Here is a 14335-nt window from a genome sequence, read left to right as displayed (position 1 = left end):
TATGTTATAAAAGTCTATAACTAGAGTTAGAACTTAAACTTCTTGTACGTCTGACTCCGCTACCGCTACTCAATTTTTTTCATGTGAGTTTTTTATGCAAAGCAATTATATTAAAATTTTCATGCAGCTATCCAATAAATAGTTTTTTATTGATATAATAAAATTTTATGTAGGTATATAGAGTCAACGATCTTCTTCATATTATTCTTTATTATTCTTCTTCAGTTATTAGTTTATAATAAAAATGTTTACTGTAGTTGTTATGGATGAAGAAAAAGCATTTCAAGAGTAGCATGATACAACAAAAATAAAAAAAAGTCAATTAATGTATAATTTGATATAAGAAAAATATATAGACGACCCTTCGACCTATTAAATATGACAATTAACCTAAATAAAAGTAGTAAAGATTTATATAAAATTGAAATAAAAAAAATTATAAGCCGCTCTCAGGTCTGAGGTGATTTTTGAGCTGCCATTTTCATTCTTCGCCCTTCATATAAACGAAAACGGCATCTCAAGATCGATCTCAGACTTGAGAGCGTTTATAAATACAGATAAAAAATTATGTCATTTCATAAGCAAATTTTATAATCCGACAGCACCCATATCTGAAACAAACGTACACGCAACGCTTGTGGGAAGACTCTTACACAATGCTCTAAGATAAAAAAAAACGTCATGAATATGTGTTTTCTTTAGCAACATGCAACTATTATCACAATCCACGTCACCGCGTCAAACATTACATTGCTTTGGAAAGTTAGAAATGTGTTAGATATTTATTGTGTACTAGTGGACCCGAACGCGGCTACGCCCGCTTGAACTATAAGAATATTTATTAAATATATTTATGAAATTATTTTCAGTTTTCAATACAGAGATGCGTTAAGCAAGCTCATTTTTGGTGATGTTTTCTAACAACAAACTTTGCAAATCGTTGCCTAGCAACGACAGTTGTTATTACATGTCACATTAATAAGCATTTTAATATATTGGTATATATTGAAAATATTACAAATATGAGAAAAAAAGTATCCTATGTTCATCCCGAGACCCTCAAGTATCTCTATACGAGTATTTTATCACAATTAAATTAGCGGTTTGGCCCTGATTGCGTAGACGACAGACAGACAGACAGACAGACAGACAGAGTTACTTTCGAATTTATAATATAGGTATGGATATAATTAAGCGTATAATTTATAAGTTATTTTCAATAGCCACACCGCACACGTGAACATCGTTGTATATTTCAACGTGAATTCTATAAGGCTTCTGGAAGAGATTACTCGTGTTTATATGCGTTTGTATGTATTTTGTTTTTATTTTGCTCATTAAAACAACGATGCGTATGATAATTAAACAAAAATAACTTATGTGTTGCTGAAACTATTTGTTCATTTTAATGTTAATTTCGTACGTACGTTATACTATTGTTTATGCTATGTTATGATATAAAAACATAACCCTTCCTTTACAGTCGGATAAAAATATGTGAAAATAATGTATTTTGGGATATTGTTAATATTATAGACCTACTTATCGAGGTAAAATAACTTGCCACAACTGTTACACAGAACGCAGTCTGTGTTCTTAACAAGTTTTCGATTAATAATATGTTTTAAAAGAGAATTTTATCATAACACTTTCAAGGAAAGTCACAAGGTAGAATATAAATAAGGAAAAAACTCGTTTTAATGTTAATAATGGACAAAGTCGTCGTCTTATATTCCACATATATGACAAAATAATTGTAAAAGATTTTATTGAACAAGCATTGTAGTGTAAATAAAAGTCATTTACTATTTATCCAGAATATCACTATTTGTAAAAGTAAAAAAAATACCTAAAATTTAATATCCCCAAGTTTTACTTATTTATCATGAAATAAGAAATGTATATTTTATTGATGATGTTCATAGATGAATGCTTACCTCTAGCACCAAAAGATCCAAATCTCTCTCGATTTACGGCTAACTTATACTTTTTATCCGCCTTATCATTAGGTACAGGCAGTTTGGACGGATATTTTTCAGAACCACCCCTGTAGAGTTTCTCTTTGGACCCGTGCGCTCCCATCTTCAGGATCTTCATTAAAGCGAACACATTGCTTATAACTTATATACAGTTTTAGGAACTAGTCACTTATCACTTATATCACATCACTTATATTGCCACGTGCCTAGTCTAGGGTCATTTGTGATCTTCCTTATCAACTACGCAAGTAAGAACGTAGTTACTCATCACATATACTCGTATATATTTAGTTGTTTGAACAGCAGCTCCGTACCTACCAGTTATAATATAAAAAATAAGGTATGATGTCATAATGTCAGTATGTACCTACTGCGATAAAAAGGAAATAAAAAAAACATACAAGATTTCTTTTTTAACACAAAATATAAAAATTAATCCAGGCATATAATAGCTAAACTTAGAAAGTATTTTATATTCAATTTGATTGTGATTTTATTGCAAGCACTCTATCATATTATATATATGTCAACAATTAAATACTTGATATAGCTAAGTTGATATTATTATTGCAGTGGTTTCATCTATTTCGGTAGTCGAGTCATCTGCGACCAGTTCTGAAGATCCTCTCAACTCACGACCTAGTATTCAACAACAACAAGTATCCTCGTGTCAAGTGGAGAACGGAGGATCAACAATAAATGGTAATTCGATGCATTAACATCTCTGCTAAAGATGTTGGTTTTCTTAGAACTGGCGCTGACTCGTTATTTGTTAAAGGGCGTTTATTTTAGTAAATATTATCAGTCAAACTTTATAATTAGTATAGTTTACTAAGATAGTTGACATTTTAATTTTCCATGTGAAAGTATTCTATGTAAGAATTTTCTTTGACAAGTTAAATATATATTGAAAGAAGTGTAACGGTAACTAATATATACATATATATAATAAAACAGGATACATAGTGATATTATAGTGAGAGCAAAGTAGGAACAAACTGACGACTCAATTTCCTATCTCAAATGACTGGCTGTCTGGCCGATGGAAAAGCCTATTAACTTTGACGTCAAGCCTATGAATGCACAATATGAATTTAAATCAAAATAAGTCTTATTTAAAAAAAAGCTGGTAATCTTGTAAATATATAATTTTAAGTAATAAGCTTTTATAATCGTAATTTATAGTTAAAGTAACGGAATTGAAGATATACTTAAAATAACTTGGGTTTATACTTAATTAGATATATATAAAATTCACGAATAATAACTCAATATGAATTCCTTTTAATATTATGAGATGACACTATTAAAACATGTTGTTTCTGTACTAGTACACTCCCATAATAAATTGTATTAGTCATTAAAATGTTACCACTTCTCAAAGATTTGTATCTATTTTGGAAGCACCGCTTTCAGGGTTAAATAACTTAAAGACGCACTGGAGTCCTTTGAGAGGATATTTTAAACGGTGTTCTAGTGTTGTATATTTAGTTGCTGAAATAGCTTTGACATAAATGTGTATCTGTAAAGTGCTTACTTAGGATATTTTATATAAACATTTTATTATGCTAATAAAATTATATTATTAACTTATTGTACTTAATAATAAAATATTAATTAAGATCTTTTAATTGGTTTAACAATTTATGTTAACCAGATGAAGTATTTTGATTGCCGATTAATTCCGAACCGGTTAACAAATTACTTACGTAAATAAAAAATAAAAAACTATATATTAATAAGACATACTTAAAGTGTTTTTATTAACTGTACAAATCAAATAACTCGCAATCCACCACGGTATTATACTCATTACCTAGTACGAGTAAGTTTAAAGTAAGGCGCGGACGCTTACATTTCGCAATAATTCACAACAGCCATATTTTAAGCCTCATACATGCGAGAGTGAAACATGAAGAGTAATTTTGAAAGGTTTAAGTAATATTATACATTTAAGTTATTGCATCAAAGCGCTTCAAAAATTAACCTTAAAATATTAAAAAAACAGAACTTTTACACGAACATTCTATCTGTTCAAAACTGAAGCCAAAGCCTGCTCAGGAAAATATACGCATGATAATTACAACAAATTTTTTTACAATTTAATCTTAGGAACAGTTTCGTGTATGTATGTAATAAAAAATTACGAAATAATACACTTTTAAAACAAGAAACATAATGCTTGACGGATTCACAAAACAAAGATTTCCTCGCGGTTCAATAACTTTCAAGGATTTTTAAAATTCATTTACATACATAGCAAAAACTATTAATAGCAAATGACTGACGGTAGGTAACTCTACATACAATGTTAAACAAGTCACACTGTACTGTGAATCCCGCACTATACTAGTTAAGCAAAGATTGTTGATGATGATTATATATACCTATTATAGAATAGGGACAAAAATCTAATAAAAATGCAATAATAGGGCAATAAATAGGATTATTTTATGGTTCCTTTAAATTTAAGCTAATTGCAATAATTTAGAGTTAATATAAATATAAACTATAATATAAAATATGTATTATATAATTTATACTTAATTTTTAAATGTGCTGTTTTAGTGTCAAAACTCACCCATTCGACATAAAAATGGAAGATAAATTCGACAAAAATCACGACATATTCTTCACTGGTATCGACAAGATGTTCACATATAGATTTTCATGAATAAATGATACGAAGATCGTCTTTGTCTGATGAGTAAATAGAGCAAAAGCTCCGCTCGAGCGAATATTATGATCTAATACGCAGAGAGGATACCATAATTTGATTTGCATTTGTTTGAATTATGTATAGATATAGTACCAGAACGTATGTAAAATTAAATGCTTCCTCATACTAATATATTAGTACCGGCAAAGAATTTGTGAAAATAGAATTCATGTAATATAATAATAACCAGGTCGATGAGCATGGTAGACCAGAAATATTTATTTAAATATATATTTCCATTTCTTCGCTCTGGCGTCCAGGCAAACGGCAGCGTTGAGATCCGCCACTCAACACGCAACGCCTACAGAATTCGTACAGAGTATCCTAACATTAGGTTCCTTCTGCCTACACCGTTGTGTGTGGGATACAGCGGGAAGCTAATTTTGAATTCTGATATAATATAATATAGTCATATAAGTCAGACAACAATGCAAATATAAACTCTATTGATATATTAACTTCTATTTGAATCATATTGCGCCTTGTTCACATAAACATGGTGGCTCAAAATGAGGTCGGTGTATTGCAAGTTTTGGCGGAATTTCGTCATAACAAAACATCACCAAGCCGGTCTTGGCTGGACTCCAAGATGCAGTCTCGCGAAGGGAACACCGTACGCCGCCATCGACGAATAAACCTTTTACTGAATCGTTAAACCTAATTATTTTTTATTTTAAGTTCATAAATTATGTTTATCCATTTGTGAAACTGTTACCGGTTACGCCTGTCCAAAACATTTTATTTTTATCCGAAATTAGAATAACTTATTTAATATAGAGCTCGTGGCGTTTACAAGTTAAAAATAAATATAGAAATGTCGCTGATATGTTTATTACAGCCCGCACAGGTTCTAATATGTATTACTTGTTAAAATGTAACTTATGTATAACCTACATTTTAAGTAATTGTTACGATTACCTAAATAAAGCACAAAAAAATGTTTGTAAGCACTATTAGGTTTATTTGAAGTTAATAAATATATAATAATAAAATAAAATTCCGCAGTGTATTCTTAGTTTGCCACTACCAAAATTTAAAATATCTTTAAAAAAATTCTAACAAGTAAAGCTTCTAAAACGATTCTAAAGTGCTTATAATAATTGCCTATTTGAATAAAGAATATTTTGAATTTGAATTTGAATATCATATTATATGAATTCCATCTCTGTAGATAAAGGTAAATCATAAATTCATAAAGTAGTTTTATATCCATTGATCTCAACAAGCGGTCGCACCACCGAGGTCGCGAGATTACCATCCGGCACGAAATATATGTACATACGTAGTACGTACGTAGCGTCGCTCAAGAAACAAAACTATTAACATATTATCAGGATTATCATTGTCAGAGTTTGGTCGTGATATGGACTCAGCGGCAAATATGGACCTGTACTTTAGATATATAAAAGGAGATTCTTAAAAGTGCCTATATTATATTTTTTTAACCACTATGTCACACAATATATCTAATATACATAGGTATATACTATTGTTTTTGAAATCATGACAGATCTAGGTATCTATATAGTAATGGGTTGGTTTAGTTTCGACAACGCTGATTTGGATAGAAATTTATATTAAATTTACTTTTTATTTCATTTAATGTTAAATAATACCACAAATTTAAGTTATATTATTCGCCGCGTAATCAAAGCCTATAGGGTATTTCCCGTAGACCAATAATTGCGAAAATTGGCAAGTGGGAATTTGCAGTACAAATAAAGCAAAAAATCTGGAAAATGGTATTACAGATTAAAACTATTAATCTAGTCAATTTAAAGTAGTGAAACAACTAGTTTTATGTGAATATGTTTTAATATATATTTTTTTTGTACTAGTAGATGCTATAGCCATATTTAAATTTAAGGTAATTAATTAAGTGTAACTACAATTAAGCATTACGATTCTCAATGAGATCAAGCTCTATCACGACGTTATATATGTGCACACTGCACATGTTTATGCATGTTTGTATTCAAGGTTTCTTGTAAGCATGACCACAACGAAATACGATACAAAATAATTATATAAACGCGCTTTACATTTAAATCATTTGCTAATTTAAAACATTATTTTATTCTTTTATTGAATTATAGCTAAATTACAAATTATAAAAACATTGAAAATTTATTACAATGTTTTATAATTTCAAATTTGTTTGAATTATGATAAAATAATGTCTTCTCCTAATTTCTTTTTTCACTTTCTTGAAAAAAAGATTATTCCTCTTTAAAGTTATTATTACTATTTACTTAAAAAAAAAATAGAACACAATTTCCTACTAAGGCATTGACAGTCGAACTTCACATGGTTATCAAACCAAATGATCGAAAGTAGCATAATTAAATTGAGTCACGTAACTTTCAACTTGCGGAGTCGGAACGCGTTAACTGCTGGTTACGCGAGCGTTCTATGTCCGCACACAAACATAGTCGAAGTTAATTTTACAAATATCTTTTGACTCGCTAGGTAGAGCAAAAGTGAGGGTTTGGACCAGAACTATATTATCTCAGTTTCTATAGAGCCTATTATTATTAATACGAAACACAAAAAAACCCTCTCACCCTTCACCATTCCTACGCCCATGAGAATAACTAATACAATGAATTATTACTATTAAGTACCTGTTAGAATTATGAAAATTAGCAAATATAGCTGTTATTTTTCTAATAATTAAACCAATAAAATTATTTTTCAATACCTATCAATTTAACAACACATTTATATGACAATATGGCGTCTGAGTGTAGCTGTGTATTGTGTACTATTATTATGTTTTCAGTGAAAATTGGAAAGATCGAGTAACATAAGTGATCAAATTCGATCAACGCATTTGGTCTCTGCAACGCTACATAGGACCAAATTCTCATATATTGTCATGTAATATTACCTAGACTGATAAATAAAACACATTATCCTCCTTTGCGTCGCGCGAGTAATCAGAAGGAAAAGCAATATACCTAATTGCAATGCAAATTCACACTTTTTGTTATAAACATAACTGAGTGAAAACTTCTAGACGAGCATTCATTCTTAAATCGCTTGTCGATTATAAACTGCTTTCTAGTTTAAAAGTTTTATATTATTCAACAATATAACTAATAACTATATACGAATACAAAGACAGTTAAGATATAAATAAACGATTTAGAAAGTTAAATATGAAAATAAAAAGTACTGTGTCAAATTGTATAACTTTTAGGTGCAACGGAATAGATATATCGAATATCATTATATGTATTGTATTGTATTATAAATGTTTATGAAATTTAAATAAAAAAAAAAGAAAAGCTTACTAAATCGATTCTAAAGTTTAATAGTGGCCTCCTCAGGAGAATTTGTAGTATTTGTATCTATGTCTATGTGATATCTTTTTTTTAACTCTTTCATTGTCACACTCTATTATCTGTATTTTACAAGTTTAGTCTTGCTGATATCCGGTCTGTATGTATGTCTGTGACACCTGATATCTTTTTTTTTGTATTTTAATGACGGTGCTGATAAATAACTGTATGTACCTAGTAGTTGTTTCTTAGAAGTGTTGATCTCACTGACAATACAAATCTAATATTATTTTAATATGAAGAAATCTAAATACTATTTAGTTGTTTAAGTTAAGAAAGATTCCACATTCCTGGTTCGTATTATATTTTAAATTATTAATTATTTGATGTCATTTTTTTAATGTAGAGTCATGTTTCTCCATAATTGACGAAATATGCAGAAAGAATTTAGTGTTAAGACAATTTGATCTCTATCTTTATATCTCTAAATTATTTATAAAGAAATGCAGAACGAACATTAAACGAAATAATTCAATTATATAGTTTTAATTTTTTTTTATATTTTTCTTATATAATAATACAGATATATGTAAGTAGGTATATTTGAAAAAATAGAACAAAATGGACAGTTAAATATAAAAGGGGTAACGAACAACTAGTAATTTGTCATTGCCGCTACTTCATAGCGGCAACTTCCTCTCTACAAAAAGCAAGGTGGATACGGTTAAAACGACATACACCACTTATCTAAGCATTTACAACAATATGGAACCTGTTCCATAGTAACCACCTGTATTCTATACGAAACTGGTTCTTGCGGTCACCATACCACAAAAAGGTGCTTGTCATACCTTTGTTTAAATGCAATGGTATTCAGCATTACTTTATTTATAACAACAAAGCTAAGCTATAAATATAATGCTCTACCGTAGCACACACAGCCTTTAATTATTTTTAAGAAGATAATTTCTACTAGTTGCGTAAAGAGAGAGAGAGAGAATAAACATATCATCAAATTGTCTTTGAAAAATACAATTTTTATGGAAATATTAACTAATACTATGAATGAAGTAAATAATTAAAATAAAAAAAATATAGAGAAGTAATAAATTCAAATTATTATTATAGATTTTCTATTTAAAATCTTTTATAGCTGTAAAAATTGGTTATTAATAAAGAATTTGTAATTATACATAATACAATATGATTCAAGGTGAACACTTTTATTAATTTTAACGCAGATGTATTTAGCAAGAACGCCATTAAAGGCAGACAACGAACATCATTATCTCTATTTATAAGAAAAGGATAAAACTGCCAAGTCTGTATAAGAAATATATAAAAATAATAATAATTAAGTAAATACTAAAATTAATTAAATGCGAATTTACCTGTCGCGTATTTTCATTTCAATTTAAAACATTAATTAAATTAAAAATACTGGTTATTTAATATTACTTAAATAAGTCGTTAATATGTTAATTAGGCAGTATGTTACCCGTTAAAACTTGATTTGTACAATCACTATAATTTCCTATAGACGTTATCAATATAACGGATGGCTTACTTTAAATTCACACGACCAGACAATAGTGTTTTACTATATTTATATAAATACATACTACAAAGTATATTGCGGATATAACGTACAAATGTACTATTAAATTGTTTCGTTCTATTAAGTTTTACGTTAAAAACATGACTTGGAATCTTGTACCTATACTAAGTTTTTACTGAGAATCTACTTAAATATCATTAGTAATTAATTACATCTATGATTACGTCAATAATTGTTTATGATTACATGTAATGTTAGATTGAACCGATTCTTAGTACCGGCTATTACACAGACGTTACTAAAGTAATAATTTAATTTATTTCTTTAATTTAAAGAATATTAATTGATTTTAAATTATATTCTTCAATTAATATGCAAAATTGTTTACAATAGTTATCATTTATAATATCTTATTTCTATATTATATTATATTTATATACAGAAATAAATATTTATATTTTTTTAGTTAAAGATATATCATATTATTATACAAATAATAAAACTACGAGTAAAAATAATCTCAGATTTATTAGTTGGTTATTAATTCGATTTTAGATTTCACTGTTATATTATTATTGAAGGTGGTAATATGGTCTCCGCAGGTGATATTTCTTATTTAAAGTCACGCTATCTAATAAAACTCTTTTTTAAATGTTAATAAACTTAGATTTAACTATATTAAAATAATCCTTAAAAATCTGTAGTTACAGTTTTTACGAACAACTTTAAAACTGCACTCACTAAAACTTCGTTATTGTGCAATTAATTAATTAATTTTGTACATATTAAACCATAGCTACGGAGAGTTTGACGTTGTGTTTAAACAAGGTTCTCTTTTAGCATTTTTAAGGTAAATATGCAAAATATTCTATATTGTATAAGAAGGTATTGAGGTTTATGTATAGATTCCGCCATTTTGGTAATTTGGCCTCCCCCCATATTACCAATATGTACTATATGAAATTTATAAACAAAGTGGGGAGCCACATTACAACGTTCTCCCTATACTATTTTAAATCCCGCATATAGCAGAGCACTTTCCATCGAATTTTCGAGGCATTGCTTGTTGAGTGGCGAAACTCACACGCGTTTTGCCTTGTTACCAGAGCGAGGAAAATGAAAATGTTAAATATTTCTTTCCCCGAAGTGGAAATCGAACCCACAACCATCGCGTACACAGTCATATTCTTCTACCGCAGGATACCAACAGCCTCAATTAGCAAATATAACGTCTAAAATAAGAAACGTAAAAGTAGATGTTTTCATTTTCCTATAGAAACATAAAAAGCTTAAATGTTCTGAAAAATTTTACATGCAACGATTTTTTTTCTTTATACTTATTATTTTTGTAGTAAATTTTAGGTGAGAAATAGTTAACAAAATGAATATTGGGAATTATTTACATGTTTTAAAGATGAAATCATAAACGTATTGTTTCGATCCTACCATTTTAAAATGATTATTCGACGACTTTTGACTACATTTATAAAATATACTCAGATATACTAGTACTACAGGTACACTTGCAAATGTTCTAAGTAAATAAACCTTGCTAGTATTTGTCAATGTCACAATCACACACAAGTCGTGGGTTTTAGCGGTAGGCGAGACCGAAAATATTAAATATATTAAACGAAACTAATTTATACCAATTTTGGCGAGACATTAGATAGTTGCATAAGCGGAAAGATGTCTCAAGAATACCTGCAGTCAATGTTAACAAGTTTTTATTGCTGAACGGGCCCTAAATAGCACTGCAGTAAAAGCGAAAGTGGACTTTGAAAAATGGTATTATAAATGATAACATTGTATATGTTGACATATGATATACATTACGTTCTCTGGATATTTTATTTCAAATCCCAGTATAATATTTTTAAATGCTAAAATATAATACTTAAAAAAGAAACGAAATGCTCAAATATACGCGTAAACGCTATTAGGTGGACTTTGCTTCTAAACCAATACAGTCAAAGCAGTTAAACGTAATATGGGTCAAAGTATTAATCTATTTATATATTAATAGTTGCTGTGTCACGTAGGTTTTAAAGCTATCTGCATAATAAATAATGCATTTAATATTGATATCATAAACTCAAATGATAAATGCTGATGCTAAATCTAACTTTATGATGTGGCTTTCTAAGTTGACATTTATATCACTCTTATAATGATTCTAAATCTTATTGTGTTTGTGTCATTATATTCCGTTTAGCAGTTATTCGAAAATGAAGTTCCAAATAATTATTAGGTATAACAGTCAAACAAAATTCGACACCTGGTCGTCATTTCTTCTTTAGCAGTCCGATAGTTTGCAATGTATTCAATTTCGCCTTTCCTACGGGGTCAACGTTTCTCGGCTCGTCAACAAATCCATCGACGAGAATAACCCGTTACACTGCATCGCCTTCCAGCGGATTTCACTTGTGAACATTGCCTAGTGGACCATTAGACCATTTTATACCAACGCCGGGTTTATGGCTAATGGACGCTAAAGTTCCAATTCTAGAAGCTACCTTAGCAAATATGTACCAATAGTCACGTTGCTAAAGGGACCTTAAAATACTTGTCCAACTACTAATTGAATGTTATATAAAACGTACTGCAGTACGTTGAGGATATGGTGGCCTCGTGACTGGTTTATATTGGTGTCTGACTATTATTACTTTTTAACAGGTGAAAACAGGTAATATTTAAGTTATTTTCAAAAATGTGGAGTACACAGCATAACTATAAGATGTTTCCTGATAAAGTTTACAAAAGAACAGTGTTTTTTGTTGTGCAAGTTTAGAGTATTGTCACGTCACTTGATAAGTTGATCTCTTTTATCTGAAAGATCGATGACTTTAGATAAGATTTACTATGTTAACAAGAGGAATAAAAATTTAGTAGAGAATACCTAAGTACAAATATAAGCGCTAGAAAAACTAAAAATTTAGTACTAAACAATTATTATTCCTCATAATTGTTATAAGTTGTGAAATATGCCGTTTATTGAAAATAAATTAAAATGTAAAAGTGTCTATTACAATAAGCGTAGATAATATTTCAAATTACATTATTGGGTCGAAGAAATTACTTTATGTGAATTAATTCTCACAGTTGCTTATTGCATGTTGATCTACATGACTAGCCATGTAGTGAAAGGTAGGCATAGAAGTTTTGATTATAATTTGTTGTATACGAGAGCTGTAAGTGTAAGTGAGAACAATATTTTTAATCAACTCTATTGAAAGTTATGTAGTTTTTGACTTTTACTAGTAAATATCTATCTTTTTTTATCTGTCAATAATAATTCGCTTATCAATTAAACTTCACTTTCTAATTTTACTTTTGTTTTTATTTCATGATTTAAGATATCAAGATTATATGAATTATTATTCTTATATAATCTATATAAATATATTATATAATCTTTAGTATAATAAAATTAAATCAATTTTAGTTTATATATAGATGCACCAATAGAAACAAACGGAATTGTAGAATTGGAATTTTTCCGCACAATAGAATGTTAAGGTCGTGTAACTTAAGAAACTACAAACAACATAAAACAGTTGTTTTGTCCCTTATTTCTTAGTCGTAATAATAGACTGACATTTAGATTTATCACTAAGACGCTACCAACAAACCGACTGCTACTAATTCAATTAAAATAATACGATGGCACTATGTATGAAAAATTTTACATAATATAATTATGATAATTTATGAGTTGGAACAACCCTAATTAGCAAGCTGCCATTTTAATATTAAAAAAAAAACAACAAAATCAGAATCATTAGATAGAATTGACATAATCAATTTTTTTTTCATAAAAATTAATAAAAATAAATTATAACTAAAATTATGACACCATACGAAGAACAGATAGGTTAGTATGAAAGTAAACCGTTCACATGTCGAGCTGCTTTTTGTATATTCCTGTCATTTGATATTGAACTATAGTTTTTAGCACTTCACTGACATAGGTCACATTTTCCTTTGATAAAAATGCGGTATGCAGTTAACCTTAGGGACGGAGGGGAACCATTGATTTTTCGTGTAGTACGGTGACGTCACGACCGCGACAGTGTGGCGCAGACGGCGCGCGCCGGCTCGCGTCTCACCGGCGACTGGCGATAGTGGCGAGCCAACTAACTCACTACAGTAACTTTGCTAGACGGCAAGAGGAAATGCCAGTTGCCATGCGGTCGGTCGGCGGTGCTCCACGAAACACTCCACTGACGACCTTTTGCATTGATTTGTGCAGGCCCAGCTGATTAGGGGACGTAAACAACGACGACGAGCTCACAAGTCACAACTGCAGTAGAATATTGATCAAAACATACAATTGTTATATGTAGATTTAAAATTAAGTTATACTCGCTAATAATAGAGATTTTCACATCACTGAAGATAATTAACAAGGCCTAAGAAAGGTTACTTTGTTTTGGTGCACGATTTTTTTTTGTCACTTTTCGTATCTATCTATCAGTGCTTACTTGCTGTTTAAATGGAAAGGGTAAAGAAAATGGAAATTATGACAGAACTTCATTGTTACTTATTTTTAGCGTCACTAGGAACCTAGTGTTAAGACACTCCGTTCTCCATTTTTTGCGGAATTCTAGAGGCATTGCGTGTCGAGTGGCGGAACTCAACAACGTGCTTTTCCTCTACACTAGAGCGAAAAAAATGGAAATATTGTATATTTCATTTTATCGAGTGGGAATCAAACCCACAACCTGTCGCGCTCACAGTCACACTTTATGTCCCTGGGCATGCTGTGGCATCAAATTAATTTTTAAATGTCTAA

At 29.7% G+C, this 14335-nt stretch overlaps 1 protein-coding gene across 1 annotated transcript in view; it reads right to left on the bottom strand.

Moving 5' to 3' along the window:
• Positions 1 to 14335, bottom strand: part of toc (toucan) — a 61356-nt gene that overhangs the window by 30915 nt on the left and 16106 nt on the right. The gene's annotated exons all lie outside the window — the stretch shown is intronic.

This window comes from Heliconius melpomene, chromosome 19, assembly GCF_056956725.1.
Source record: "Heliconius melpomene rosina isolate 202511_hmr_F chromosome 19, ASM5695672v1, whole genome shotgun sequence".
Taxonomy (NCBI): domain Eukaryota; kingdom Metazoa; phylum Arthropoda; class Insecta; order Lepidoptera; family Nymphalidae; genus Heliconius; species Heliconius melpomene.
Note: the sequence above shows the minus strand (reverse complement) of the source record. Positions and strands in the feature narration are given on the sequence as shown.